This window comes from Hibiscus syriacus, unplaced genomic scaffold (genome assembly GCF_006381635.1).
Source record: "Hibiscus syriacus cultivar Baekdansim isolate YM2019G1 unplaced genomic scaffold, ASM638163v2 tig00110548_pilon, whole genome shotgun sequence".
NCBI lineage: Eukaryota > Viridiplantae > Streptophyta > Magnoliopsida > Malvales > Malvaceae > Hibiscus > Hibiscus syriacus.
Window position 1 is genome coordinate 4,321,350 of NW_024062775.1, and position 16,582 is coordinate 4,337,931.

Below are 16,582 nucleotides of genomic sequence, written 5' to 3' on the forward strand. Positions count from 1 at the left end.
AATTTTAGAAGATTAAAAAAAATTTAAGATAAAAATATAATAATAAAGTGAAATAATATCACAAGATAAATAAATAAAAATGAAGAAAATGTTAAAAATAAAAAAAATAAGAAAATGTTAATTTCTAAAAGAAATAAAAATAAAATAAAATATATATGAAAAATTAGGAAATAATAATAATAATTTTTATTCTAAAAATGAAGAAAATGTTAAATGATCACCTAGTAATTAGACAAAATACCAAACACGCAAAATTAATGATTAAAATAAAATTACTATAAAATAAAAAGACCAAAATAAAAGAACATAATTTACATTAGTGACCAAAAGAAAACATGCATAAATTCCTAGGTCAAATTCGAATAAAAATATAAATTAGCGACTAAAATACAAAAATGAAAATAATATTAGTTAAATCAGAAATTAACAATGACTAAATTAAAATAAAACAACATCAACATGCATAATCGAAATAAAATAAAAAAGGATAGCCATAGTATAAACACGTTGAAGCTTAGGATTTATGCATGATTTACCCATTAATATATGTGAACCAAGCAAAAACTCCTTAGAATCTGGGGACTTAATGCTTAATTAGTTCAAAAGGCTTTAAAATTTAATACTCTCCCATTTTTTCGTTTTTACCTGAGATTTTCAAAACATTTTATTTTTATTTTTTAGAGAGAGAGGGTCTCATTTCTTTTTAAAATTTCGATCGATCGTCGGTGGCCGTTGGCCACCAAATTTTCGAGGTTTGTTCGTCTCATTGTGGTGGGCACAGATTTGTGCTCCTTTGTGTCAGGGGACGCTCCGATCGTCGTGAAATGATAAAAAATCGCTCGACTTTCTCGGGCTTTGATCTGCGCCGTCTGCCGTTGGATCGAGCTCAAATTTCAGTATGTTGTTCCCCTCCTCGAGACGCTCCTTTTCACCGTTCGAATCATCAAATCGACCCTCTGAACACCGATGAGACTCCGGTAGAACGGTAAAACGCCTTTTTTTCCCTTTTTTGTTATTATTTTTTATTTGAAAACTAATAAAAAAATAAAAAAAATACCAAAAATAACTTTAAAAATTTTTCTCTGTTTTTTATTGATGAATCCAACTCCTCCTTTTTACATTTTTGTTCGGATTTATATAACCTAAATTATACATTTTTTCTAGCTTTTTTTTTAATATGTTCGAAATTATTGGGTGCTTTTGTTGGCTTGTAGATGAAGCGGTGATAGCGGAGAAATCGGTGGATAGACTCATTTTAACTTTATTGTTGAAAATTGGTGATGGTAAATTTAAATAATTATGAAATTTAATAAAATAATATCTGGGACGATTTTATGTATTTTATTATTATTATTTTTTACTCTTGATAATATTAACTATAATATTAAGAAAGAAAAATCCAGATCCAATCCAACTTGCGTACTTACAACGCAATTTCGCAACATTGACATTTGACCTGTATCCAACTCATAATTTTCACGTGGCTGTGATGCCCTAGTTTTCGTCGCTTTTTTATAATTCCTTTGCCCCATTCCTCCCGCAATATAATTTTCCAAATATAAAAACAAATGCCGACGTAATCACAGGTGAACGCATCTAACCCATTCAACGTCCCAAAATATATTATATCTCGACCGTCCACTCTTCTGAAAAGACCTATATAATAAAGGCTTTGTGGTGGAAGTTCCCCTCATTCCAACTAATTCTTCTCGTCTTTTTCTCCGCGCCGTATGCTTTTTGCAGATTGAACTTCTCTTCGATGCCTTTCTTTCCAAGGGATCTGTCTTCAGATCGGCTCGCGGATCGGGCCAGATTGATCTATGCTTTAAAGGCCTTTACTGGCATGGAAGCAATTATTAACTTGAAGATCCCCAGCCCGTCTGGCTTTCGAAGTTTGTTTTTGAAGGCCTTTGCTCGCTTCTGGTCGCAGGCTTTCTTAATTGGCGTTTATGTTTTACTCTTGTAATTTCACAGGATCATCAACGGCTGAGATTTGGACGATCGTATTGATTTCAGATGTACGGTGTTAATAGACGAGGCATCTGGTCCATGTGGGATTGATTGGTTTGTTCTTGAAAGGATGTGTAAGATGTCAGGTCAAAAGGTCCTACTGATAATATTTATTTGTTAGGGGGCTGAGTCCTGATCTATCTTTGTCGTCCAAGACCTTTGCCATGACAGGTGCGCTTGCATGGCAGGTCACCCAACATAATAAAAATTTATCTTTTTCGGTGTTTTTAGAGGGGAGTTCGCACGGGGTTGCCCGGGTTCTCCCCTCTGCTGCGGTGTCGTATCGTGTCTCCTGCTCCTTTTATTCTCTTTTTCTCTTTCCCTTGCTCCTTTCTATCTTTTTGCATCATACGGGATGGATGCTTGACTCAACATCATCACCAACTTCGGAATATGCTCATGAACTCCAAGCCATACTACTAGCGTATCTCAAGGCCAAGGTATTATCTTACACATTTTAACCCAACTTCGACTTATCTAATTTTACTTTAAAATATTATTTCATTTATGCATATATAAACATGAAACGATAATAAATAGACCATAAACTTATTAAACCGATGAAGTAGATTGAATGGGAAAAGGATACATGGTAAGTAATATTGAAGAACATATATTTTTTTCTTAAGTTATTGATTTTATTCTGAGAGGCTTAGTTTTAAAACCAGCTGTCTAATCTTAAATTATTTAATTTTGATAATGAATAATTTAAATTAAAACTTGATTTCGATAATGATCATGAAATAAATTTAACATTATTTTTAATAAACATGTTTAACCTAGAAGTCCAACTTAAGGCTGTACAATTTTTAATTTCACTGGGGATAATTTAAATATTATAGGCTGCATTGATTTTTATTTGCACCTTCTTTTAATTGAAGTGGTTCTCGTAATAATGAATTAAAAAAGTTGGACAACTCTCTAAAGAAGTTGAACCATCTATCTTCATTTCATGTCTCACAAGATCAATTGAGAAATCACCATTTCAGTTAAGTGTTCTTAGCACTGATACACTTGTTTATATGATCATATTTCCTTTAATTTCTATATATACTAACCATTTAATCTATTGACCATTAAAAGTTTTGTTTAGTACTATGATCTATTTTTAAAAAGATTTTGTGATATACATTTTATTATAAGTTTGATTTGAATTTCAGTACTTTCGTTGAAATATTTCATTGGATTGAATTGATATAATTAATATATTTTGAAAATTGGTTTTTTAATAGTAGGTATACACTAAAGGTTAAAACCGTTTTTCTACTTTATAAAAATTTTAATGGTTATTTAAGTTCAAGTATATATTGGTTTTATGCTCCCTAACTCTTCGCAGATAATTTTCTCACAACCTAACTGAATCATTTAACGCTCGAACTAAATTTAAAATGCCAATCCCAACCGTGCAGTTTATTTGGTTTCGTTTCTTTTCCCCGTCTGAATGCTCTTGGATTCCCTTGCTTTATTTTCGTTTGTTTTTTCTATTATTTAAGTAGTTGAATGCATTCCCGAGTTTTTATGTAGGTAGTGCATCATGGAACTGTACTATCTGGAGAATGTCATATATAGGCTGATGCAGCATATGTATTTTGCTTGTATATAGCTCTTGGTAGTTGTTTAAGCCCTTGCACAGGCTTCTGTTTACATTGGATTCAAGGTTGCAAATAAATCTAGTCTTTAGAAGATATCGATGAAAGATGTCATAGTAGTGAGCATTTGGCGTCGGGAGGTATATCTGGATTAACCCTATTACATCATGTTACATGTCTCATCATTTTGATAGAAACCGGAAGTAAAGGATTGTGGAATGTGAGCGGCTAATCTGTATAGCTTGGTCACGGCATGGAGCTAAGGGTACTGGGAAGTATGTTTCTGTTTAAACTATTCATCATGTTGCCTATTTCTTCTTTTTGATGGTAACTGGTTATTAAGGTATCTGGTATCAAGTGTTTGTATAGCTTTGTCACAGTAATAAGTTTTGCCATGGTGGAGGTATTTCTGGATTTATACTATCCTATCACGTTTGGCACGTTTTCTTTTTGATAGAAACTGGAATTCAAGGTATGTTGGATGAAGTGTTCATTTAATAGTCCACACCAGTGAGCGTAACAATGCTTGGAGGTATTTCTGGTTCTACTCTCTTCTGTTATATTGTATCACCCTTCCTTTTTGATAGAATCGGGAAGTCAAGGTACATGGGATGAAGGGTTCGTCTGCATAGCTTGTTCAGGGTAGTGAGTGTTAACATATTTGGAGGTATTTCTAGATTTACTATCTTCTGTTATATTGTATCACCCTTCTTTTTTTTATAGAAACTGGAAGCCAAGGTACGTGGGATGAAGGGTTCGTCTGTATAGCTTGTTCAGGGTAGTGAGTGTTGTTGAAAGTCAAAATAATGGGGCGGTTGATTTGAAAATGACAAATGGGACGTCTGTCAAAATTAGGCAGCACAATTTTATTGAAAACTGGTAATGGAAAAATTGTAAATTTAATCCCTGTACTTTAGGGTATTTACAAAAAAAATCCAATTACCAATTTTCAACAAAATTGTGTTTAATTTTGACAGTCGTCTCATTTTCCATTTTCAAATCAGTCGGCCCATTATTTCGACTTTCAACAAGTGTTAACTTATTTGGAGGTATTTCTGGATTTACTATCTTTTGTTATATTGCATCACCCTTGTTTTTTGATATAAACTTGAAGTCGAGGTATGTGGGATGAATAGTTTGTCTGTATAACTTGTTTAAGGTAGCTAGTGTTAACATATTTGGAGGTATTTTTGGATTTACTATTTTCTGTTATATTGTATCACCCTTTCTTTTTGGTAGAAATTGGAAGTCAAGGTACGTGAAATAAAGGGTTCGTCTGTATAGCTTGTTCAGAGCAGTGATTGTTGATAAAGATAAAGATGACGATCTTATTAATCAAGATTAAAATCAGTCTTTAAGTGGAAGATTGTTGGAAAAGTCAAAATTGGGGGTTAAGGAAAATCAATTAAGGGAGCACTGTCTAAATGGAATTTAACAAAGGGGAACCGAATTCGGTGTCTAATTTTGTTGAAAATGATAATAGGGATAATTGTATTTTAGTCATTGCACACTTTAGGGTATTTACAAGATTAGTCTTCAAGTCTCAACTATAAATACCCTAACCCATTTAATTTCAAAATCACATCAAAATCATTCTAGCTCTCTAGTTGTGAGTTATAAGTGTTTTTTAAACACTTGTAATTTTTCTCTCTTTGATAAAAGATCTGCAGCAGTCCGAATACGTAGGCAAAATTGGCTAAACTCTGTTATCAATTTCGGGTATTATTTTTTCGCTTTTGTTTCCCTATAACCAGATTAGTGAGAATGTAAAATAAAAGCAGAAAAATAATACCCGAAATTGATAACATAGTTAAGCCAATTTTCCTTACATCTCCGGACTGCTGCAGATCTTTTAATAAAGAGAGAAAATTTACAGGTGTTTACAAAAATCATTTACAACTCACAACTAGAGAGCTATAATGATTTTAGGGGTGATTTTGAAGCTAAATGTGTTAAGGTATTTATAGTTGAAGCTTGAAGACTAATCTTGTAAATACTCTAAAGTGTGCAGTGACTAAAATGTAATTATCCCTATTATCATTTTCAACAAAATTGGGCACCGAATTCGGTGCCCCATTTGTTGAATTTCATTTAGGCGGTGCTTCGTTAGTTGATTTTTCTTAGCACCTAATTTTGACTTTTCCAACAATCTTCATCTTGACTAATTTTAATATGTTTTCACACCTCGATCAATGCAACATTTCTGGTATTGTTACTCTAGCATGTCAACTGAAGTTGAACACAACTTCAAAATGTTCGTAGTTACCGTCTTTGTTAACATGTCTATCGAATTTTGAGCTCCACTAATCTTTTCAAAATTCCATCTTCCAGAAGAGACCGAATAAAATGATATCGCAATTGTATGTGTTTCGTCCTGGAATGAAAAGACGGATTCTTCGTTAGATGGATAGCACTTTTACTGTCGCAATACAAGACATTGTTTTCTTGTTTATTGCCTAACTCTTTCAAGAAACTTTGGAGCCAAACCATCTCCTTACTGGCTTCAGTAACAACAACATATTCTGCTTCAGTTGTAGAGAGAGCAACTATCTTCTGTAGTTGAGAAACCTGACTCACTGCAGTACCTCTTAGAGTATAGACATACCCTGTAGTGCTCATTCTGATGTCAACATTTTCGGCTAAGTCAGCATCTACATAACCTGTCAATACCGTATCTACATATTTGAAACAAAGTGTTTTGTTTGTGGTACCCCGCAGATATCTGAGGATCCATTTGACTACTTCCCAGTGTACCTTGTCCGGATTATTCATGTACCTGCTAACAACTCCCACTGTATGAGAAATATCTGGTCTAGTACAAACTATGACATACATCAGACTTTCAATTGCTAAGGCATACGACACCTTCACCATGTGTGCATGTTCTTCATCCGTCTTTGTTGACTGTTCTTTGGAGAGTCTAAAATGAACACCTAAAGGTGTACTTATTGGTTTAACATCTTGCAAGTTGAACCTAAAGAGTACTTTGTTGATGTACTCAGCCTGCAATAACATCAAAGTTCCCGACTTTGTGTCTCTCTTAATCCTCATCCGAAGAATCTACTTTGCATCGCCCAAATCTTTCATTTCAAACTGCTTCGACAATTTTTGCTTTAAGTTTATAATCTCTTGTATGTATGAGCCTACAACGAGCATGTCATCAAAGTACAACAATAAAATAATGAAGTTATTGTCGAATTTCTTGATGTAGCAACAATAATCTGCTTGACTTCTGGTAAAATCACTGCTACTCATGAAACTATCGAACTTCTTGTATCACTATCTAGGAGCTTGTTTTAAACCATACAAGTTCTTTTTCAACCTGCATACTAGGTTTTTATTGTTTGCCTTTATGAAGTATTATGGCTGCCTCATATAGATTTCTTCCTTTAAATCACCATGAAGGAAAGCAGTCTTAACATCTAATTACTCAAGATGTAGATTCTCTGTAGTTACAATTTTTAACACCAGTCTGATTGTAGACAACTTCACGACTGGAGATAAAATTTCATTATAGTCAATACCTTCTTTTTACTGAAAATCTTTTACAACTAATCTTACTTTGTAGCGTTTGCTCTCATCGTGCTCTTTTTTGATCCTGTAATCCCACTTGTTATGGAGCGCTTTATTGCCTGGTGGTAATTCAGCTAATTCCCACGTCTGATTTGACATAAGCGAGTCCATCTCATCTTTCATAAAAGACTCCCACTTGACTGAATCCTCCACATGCATTGTTTCATCATAACACTCTGGTTCACCATTGTTAGTCATCAACAAGTAGTGCAAAAAAGGCAATAACGCTGGGTTGGTTTAGGAATTCTAGAGGAGCGTCTCAGTTCTGGTGTGTCTGGTTCTTCTTAAACTGCTTCAGGATTGATCTGAACATCATTTTCAGAAATCTCCTCAAACTCAGCAAATTTCTTTGTTTCAGCTTTGGTATTGAAGCTACTTGATTCTACGGTTGACCTGTCTTTGTACATCACATTCTCATTGAAAATGACATCTTTGCTTCTGATGATATTTCGATTTTCATAGTCCAAAAACTGGTAATCGAGCTCATCACCACCATAACCAACAAAGACATATTTGTTGGACTGGCATCAAGTTTACTTCTTTCAGCAGAATTTATGTGTACATAAGAAATACAACCAAACACTCTTAAGTGTGAAATATTTATTTCTTTCTTGCTCCAAATTTCATCTGGTATTCCACCATCCAAGGGAACTGAGGGTCCTCGGTTGATCAGGTAACACTAGTAGAAAAAACCCCTTTAATGACGCGTATTGCGCGTCATCTATGGGTGCGGATGACACACATTTGCCTGTCGTTGAAGCCACCGACATGAATTTCAGATGATGCGCAACTGTGTCATGAATCTATGACGCGCATTTATGACACGTATTTATGACGCACATTTATGACGCTCATTGCACGCCATTGAAGCCACCGTCATAAATTAAGATGACACACATTTGTGTGTCATAAATTTATGACATGCATGTATGCCTTACATTGAGCGTCATTGAAGCCCCCGTCATAAATCTGCTTGACTCACAATTGTGTGTCATAAATTTATGACACGCATGTATGACTTACATTGCGTGTCATTGAAGCACACGTCATTAAAAAAATTACACGTTCGTGTGTCGTGATTGTATTTCGTAAATTATATATATATATATATATATATATATATATATATATATATATATATATATATATATATATATATATTGTAGATTGACAAATAATCAAACTAAATCACATTTAATACCTCATAAAGTAAAATCTATGTATCATATTATATATAAGCAATCCATTTGCATACAATATATTCACATTAAGTTATCAAAAATATTGTATTAATCATATGTCGATACAAAATATCACAGCATAATAAAGTTTGCCACATAAGATACCCATTTTTTATGAATATCATCAATGTCATCATCCGTGTATTCTTCCTTCCCATTGCCAACCTAAGTAAAAAATATGAAATAAGTATATAATTTATACTTATTTAAAGTGAAGTATATAATTAACTATTAAAGAGTACTAAAATGGCCAATTTTACATATGCATTCTTTGAAGCATAATAACATTATGCAAAGTCATCAAATCAATAGCATTATAAAAAGTACCAACTTTGTTCACAACAATATCAACACGAATAATAACATTATGCACTATATGATCCAAAAATCAATGATGTCTATGCTTTCAATAAAAAAAATATGACATGAACAACTGAATTGGGTTAATCATATCGCACTGGGACACTATTTGGCTGGTTATATTTGGAGAAATGTCAAACCAAGGTTAGTGGTTTGGCCAAGATTTTTAGGCCCAAGACGCTATGCACTTGAATCCTATTTCAATTGCAATTAAGAAGCATTTGTATAGATGCCAAAGTACCAAATGAACATCTCTTACATATCAAAACCGGAAATTTCTTTAAGCTAGAGAAATGAAGTGTATGTGTTCACTGAAGCTCACCAGGAAGAAGTACAGTATGTGGAGAGAAACAAGCTTGATCTTGCAGTACCAAAAAACCTTTAGCCAATATTGTGAAAGGCCTACATCAAGCAAAGAATATTAAGTCTAAAAAAAACGCGTTGTAATATAAATAACTTGTAGGTCTTATAAAGACAATTACAGGACAATCAAAATAATATAAAACAAAAGCCCTGATAATCGTATTTTTTTTCCACGTATTGTTACGGTAATTGCTTATAATGACTTTAGAATAACGAAGAATAAAAGTGTGGATAGATGATCATCGAAATTTAGAAAGATCCTAAATTTCATACTTTCATCTTCACTGGTAGTGGTTAGTTGGAGTCAGTTCGTATGTGGTCAGGTGGTGAAGACGAAAATTTGGTAGATGGGTTCACAAATTGACTAGTTTGACATAGAAAGCATTTCGTTAAAATGAACAAAAGCATTTCGTTAAAAGTCCAAACTTAATAAAAATAAAGTTTGGTTTTGCCAATTTTAACTAGTTTTTCAAGCTCTTGGTTTACAGTTTTTATTGGCTCTTAATTTTTTATTCAACTTATATGGTTGAATCGTTAGACCAACTAGGTCTTGATTGAATTGGCTGATCCGGTCAGGCTTGTACTACCTAAATGCTTTAATCATTTTTATGCAAATAGTGATGAAATGGCAATAAATTCAGTCTTATAAACTCTGAACATACATGCTAGTAGTGCACAATGTAGTCCTGCAGGATATAAGAAGTAATTGATATGATTTTTAGTAAAGATTTCCTAAATGAATCCCCAAGTTGCAGAGAATAAAAAAATAGAGGAAGGAAAATCACCATAGCTGAGAGCTGCATTCCGGGAACTAACATGCAAGAATGCATATATCATTATTATCTTGATTTTTGAATTAAACTATATACAAGTACATTGAAACCAATAGTTTTGGCCCAGGAATTGCAAATCTTAAGTTATTATGATGCATCCTGGTGGCTCAGTATAAGATGCATATTAACACAAGCTATGCCGGTCTTTGGAAATAATTAAGATCAAACAAACACTAGCAAGAAATTTATAAGGGTCTTAGGCTGCCATCACCTTTTAGGGCATAACAGAGCTATGATGCATTGACGCTCTTTGACATGGAGTATCCAAATGTTGGACACAAATATAGCTCTGATATTGCAAAATATGTATCGAACACACAGGGGCATATCAAAAGAATAAAATAAAAGTATCAATTTTACATTATTAAAAATCAATTAAAACTAATAAGTATCAATTTTACATTTTTAGTGTATATTGTTATATAAATAATTTTTTTTAAAGTTGTGTCCTGCCATACTCCTAATTTTTTGAAAATCCTAGTATGATTGTGTCCTTGATGTACCCCATATTGTGTATCTTTGTCCATGTATCCAAGATGAATGCTATGAAGTTATAGTCATCATTGGAAGATTTCAACACGTTACTGTGATGCCAATAACTTTTGATGTAAATGCAACAGAACTGTACCTGTATAGAAAGATAATGTCTTCAACATTTGTAGAGTTCTCCTATGGTCGTAGCACGCTCATGGTGTAAAAGTTTATTTTCTCAGATTGAAAATGGTTGTAGAAGGGGAAGAGTGTAAGCTCAATAAGTTAAAAGGTCAATGAGTGTATGCGTGTGCATGTGTTTTCCCTTATTCCTCTCTAGATGAACATGCCATTAATTGTGAGAATATAGTAATGTGTACCTTTGGTAAGCAACTTTCATTAAGTAACTCGGTCAAGTGAGTGCACACCAGAACCTGCAAAATACAAATACCGCATACCCCCAATAGTTTATTGATAACTATTATAGTAAACACATAGCCAATCATTCAATAAGTTAATTTCGCTTAAATTCTTTCATAACTTCATATAACCACCATAAATATTATGTTTCAATTAAATCAGTAGCCAAACAACAAATATGTCTTCCTGAGCTTGGAAATGAATAGTGGTGAATGCTAAAGCCAAGTAATTAAACAAGCCGAGTAAAAAACTGTGGAGTTTTAGTACTTCGCTCCAGATGAGAGTACACATATGTTACCAATGGTGAATTTCGATATGGATTTCGCTATGAACATATTACTTTTCCAAGTTTTTCCATATTTTCAATATCAAACCTCAAATCAGAATATCAAAACATGTGTCTGAGATGGAATAAGTGGGGGTAAACAACATCATAGCAAAACGTTTTTTACTTGTTGACATAGTAGATTCGATCTACTCATCAGATTATAACAATAGCTGATATTTTTGTGGGAGGAAGAACATATCAGCAAACCTTCGGTGGAACATCTAAGTTGACAAAGTGCGTTATGGTCCCACCAAGAAGACCAATGCCATCCAAATTCAAAAGGATACAATAACTCGATGAACATATTTGTGGTACTGCATAACCAGAAATTATATATATGTGCTATGAGGTTAAAGAGTAGACACCAACTGTCTGTCAGGGTTCCTTTACCAAATTCATCCACCAAAACATAAAGACCGTGAAGTTGCCTGCCTGTGAAATTATCACCATCAACATTAAAAAGTGGAAATTTCTTAAACGACCCAAAACTCTTTTCAAAATAAAAGATGACAAAAGCTAAAATTTTGTAGCACTCTAATTCAAATTTACAAAGCTACTTTAAAATCCAAATCTATTTATTATTTGTATTATATTTGAATATTATTATCTAAATCAGACCAAATATATGAGTCCCTCAAATCTCTAAATTTAGTATGACAAACGTAAAAAGTAAAGCAATTACTAATTCAGATATTTGATTCAGAACCAGTTACAAAAGTAAAGCAGATTCGGATAGTGGATATCATATGTTAATATCTGCATCCACTCCGAATCCATTCAATTAAAATTGCACTATCCAAATCCTCAAATATCCAATAAAAAAAATCAGATATACACAAATATCCAAAATTGCACTATCAATCAGTGTACCTTAGCTCATTCCCACTTGATGTAGATCTATCATAAAAGTGGACTGTTCTGCAGTCATAAGCTTGCCTCCCATCGCATAGAATATCCTGTGAAAATGGGAAACACGGTTGACTAACATACCAGATAAAATACTAATAGAGATACATAATTTTAAGAATGAATTTAGTAACAAGCAGAAGTTACCTATCAGTTAATCCAACTGTTGCAACATCACCAGGTACAAAACTTCCAATATGAGAAAGGAAAACAATTAAAGCCACATAGGAAAACCATAAATTTGTAAGTACAATAAATGGATGATTATGTAGGCTACTAAAGTATTTATCTCCAAAGTATCATGAATTTAGTATTTCAAATAGTTACAGTTACATAAATCCATCAAAACTTGGCAAATGCACTTACAGAATCACACGCCTTTTACAAATATGCTTCCACTAGAAAAGTACACCAGACTCGCCTGTTTTATATAGATGCTTTTCCTTGAATAATTAGGACCAGTGATGATATGAATCCTTCCTGAAAATAACAGAACCTTATAATTTGGAGGGCGGGAAGAACTTCACAGTGAAATATTCAGAACAAGCTTTTCTAGATGAGACGCATTTTCCTGAGATTTTTACATGCTACCATTGAACTTTTAACTCAACTTACCTTCATCAAGAATCTTAGTGTCAGTAGGGATAAATGTATCTACTATCATTTCCTGCAAAACATGACTGTAGACCAGTATGGAGTTGTTATTTCTTATTAGAGAAAAAATGATGTCACTTTTAATAATAATTCTCTTGATAGTTTTTTAAGAAAGAATTGTAAAATTGTAAGTAGATGGTTCCTTCCATTTTGTATATCAAGAATGGTCTCCATGGTTAAAGTAGGCCTCACATAATTGTTCTGGCGAGCCACCATTGCCAATGACAACATGCTAACATCAATATGAAGATATTATTGTTAGTAACACAACTACCTCGGACACGTTTATGTTTAGAGAAGAGAGAAAAATATAGATAAAGAGAACCTTTTATGATTCTTACCAATCAAGTTCAGACACAAAGTTCACAGCCTCGTGTAAATGTGTTGAGAACGTTAATACGTGTGAGACCAAGTCTCTGATAATTGCCCTCTCCATATCTTCGTTAATGAATTTAAGAATTAATGTTACAAACTAAAATCATGTTACCCTGTTAACTAACATGCCCTTTCACTTGCTAGGAGGAGTATGGGCTGGTATACAGCTTGTTGAGATGGGCTACTCGATGAAACTTGTAAATATTTTTTTTTGATAAATGAAACTTGTAAATATTTTTTTTTGATAAATGAAACTTGTAAATATATAACACAGCTGGACTTAACAACTTAGAAATGAATTAAAAAGCATACCTAGAACTTTATGATAAATGTCTCCAAGAAGATTATCTAGTTCTCTTGTCTTTGGAGTACGATAAAAGAATTTTTTTGTTTCTCCATCAGCATCAGAGAATTGAGTTTCCATAGCATATTCTCCAATAGATGCAATAAAAGTGGGAATAACAGTCACAACCATTTAAATATGATGAAAATATCAACTTAATTAGCCTTGAAAATCTAACATTAGACAATTACTAATTTAGCTAGCCATCTAATGCATGCATCAACTTACTGCAAATTCAAGATCTTCAATTCTCGCTTGTGTAATATAATCAAGTTTCTCTTAAAAAAACACATCAAGTATCCAACGACAGACAAACAAAAATTATCATGATAAATGTTAATTAAGATGTACTTGCAGTAGAGTAAGATTATGTTTAGTATCACAGGAATTGATTTGACACATGGATATGCGAAGAGACACAGACCCACCTATTTGATGAATATAAACAATACAAGGGGCAAACTTCTCTTTGCATAAATGAGGAACTTCTTCAAGCTCTAACAATGAAACCTTTGAGGATGCTAATTTATGTTAATATACATGTAGGAACCACAAATGGTATTTTGAATTTGTAATATAAATGCTTTATACATTAACAAGCGCCTCTTCCAGAAATTCATGCAATTCCTCGTATATTTGTCTCAGCTCATCCAACTACGCACAGATGGAAATAACACTAATGTGAGATGTTTTCTGAAAAAAGGAGAAAATAATTCCTAGAAAAAACATGCTATCATCATCACAGAAAAATCAGAAGTAATGTCTAACCTTATCATAGAAACCCTGTTTCACTTATATCTCATAACCCTTCTCTTTACTTCTGCATCTATAACACCAATACCTGTGGAAACCCAAATTGAGTGGTGGAATAGAGAATGAGGAATACCTGTGGAAACCCTTGATTTTTGACTCCCTCGACTGCGTTGTGGTGAATGGCCAAACCAGTGGGAGGTTGCAAAGACAAAGAGGGGAAAAAGAGAAAAATGGGGGAAACACATGCGGCGTGAACTTTTATTAACGAGGGGGGAAGATCAAGCGGGAAAGGATGAAAATAAGGGGGGAAATTAGAATATGACTCCTAAAGATGAAACACAATTAAAACTATACTCCGTGTTTTTGTAATTTTGTTGGATTGTGACTATTAAATATGACACACATTATTGTAAGTCATAAATCGTTCATATTTTAAAAAACATGACATTTTTTATGACACACATGTTTTGCAAGTCATAAATTAGCGTGTGTCATCGTTCGTGTGTCATTAAAGGTATATTTTCTTGTAGTGTAAGCTGCAGTATTGATTGCTTCAGCCCATAGCAATTTGGGCAATCCGACATGTATCATCATGCTTCATGCACGCTCATTCATAGTTCTATTCATGCGCTCTGCTACGCCATTCTGCTGCAGTGTCATGGGAACTGTTGTTTCCATCTTGATCCTATTGTTTGCACATAAATCTCTAAATCTACTATTTCTGTACTCTCCTCCATTATCAGACCTCAACCGCTTGACTTTCAGACCAGTCTCATTTTTCAATGACTTCTGATTTCTTCTTCAGAAAATAAACCCACACCTTCCTTGTAGAATCATCGATGAAGGTGACATAATATAGTGAGTCTACAAGAGATGGTTCCCATACATTAGTATGAACCAACTCTAACTTTTCAGCCTTGGTTGTCTTGTCAATCTTTGCAAAACTGACTTTCTTTTATTTTCCAAAGATGCAATCTTCACATAGTCCGACATCTATATTCTTTAGATCCGGCAGCTTCCCTTCTTCTTTACACCGGACTTAGCTTTGCCATTATTTCCCGATGGCTTTACTTGGCTACGAACATTCGATGGCTCACCTTGGCCATTCGAAGAGCTTTCTTTACCATCTCCCTACTACACCTTTTTCCGATCTCACCCACTGTTGCCATTATTCCTGGGATGGGCCTGGACGACACATTGCTACTTGGCTTGACTCCTGCAAGCTCAATAAGCTTTTCGGCTACAACTATGGCCTTCGAAAGTCTCTGGGCATCTCCTTCTCTCCCCCGAGCATCGCTCCTAGTCTATGTCCTTCCAAGAAGGTCTTGAGCGCACTCCATTCACTCATTGCTCCCTTGCATATGAGCAGTTCCCTCTTGAGATCATCCACTTCGTTTCTCAAAGCCATCGCTCCCACTCGAATTTGGCTTCTTTTGGATCATTTTGACAATTCCTGCGAACCACTGTGTATTAGAACACCTCCGTCGACAAACTCGTATTGCCGACAAAATTTTACTATTCATGAAATTCACTATTCACGTGATTAATAATCTCGCAGAAAAATTGACAAAATTCACCAAAGCTCTTTATATCAGTTTTTGGGAAATAAAATGAGTAATTTCCTTATAACCAGATTAGTGAGAATGCGAAATAAAAGCGGAAAAATAATACTCGAAATTGATAACGGAGTTTAGCAATTATGCCTACGTCTCCGGACTGCTGCAGATCTTTTACTAAGAAGAGAAAATTTACAGGTGTTTACAAAACACTCACAAGAAAGCTCTTTAGTATTAGTAGAAAGAAATGATTTGGGATGATTTTGAAGATAAATGGGTTAGGGTATTTATAGTTGAAGCTTAAGGACTAATCTTGTAAATACCCTAATCAAAGTCCTCAACAAAATATACCATTGTCGTCAAGCAGCAGCAGCGATGCTAACAACATAATAAAAAATTCTGAAATTCTGAAGCACCTCCCACTGAAGTTTGAAGATCTACAAGAGAGAAGAGAAAAGAAAAGAAGAAATGTACAACGATTATGAATTAAATAGTCCTTCAACTATTCAGTCTCTTTGCAAAGAGTGATCTAATAACAAATGAAGAACGATTGGAGATGACAAGTAGAAAAAAGCTCGGAATGGAAAATCAAGTTTGGGGAGGAATGTTAGAAGTCAAACATGATTTTTGACTTCATATGTCGACAGCCTGCATGAAACAAAACACTTAGTAACAACAAGATCGAGGCAGCTAAGAGCTTGGAAATTAAGAAAACATGAAACATGTGAAACAAAGTTTTGGCAATATACATGTTTAATTATTAAGCATGAAAGTTGAAAAGTCAAAGTTGGCAGCAACCTAGGGATA

At 33.9% G+C, this 16,582-nt stretch overlaps 1 long non-coding RNA gene and 1 pseudogene across 1 annotated transcript; one reads left to right on the forward strand and one right to left on the reverse strand.

The window, feature by feature from the left end:
- Positions 1-1,694: 1,694 nt before the first annotated feature.
- LOC120130515 lies at positions 1,695-2,516 on the forward strand. The gene is made up of 2 exons (XR_005516845.1): positions 1,695-1,892; positions 1,975-2,516. It is a non-coding gene; the product is annotated as an uncharacterized LOC120130515 (long non-coding RNA).
- Positions 2,517-10,542: 8,026 nt separating this feature from the next.
- On the reverse strand, positions 10,543-13,598 carry LOC120130621 (annotated as a pseudogene).
- Between the last annotated feature and the right edge of the window lie 2,984 nt (positions 13,599-16,582).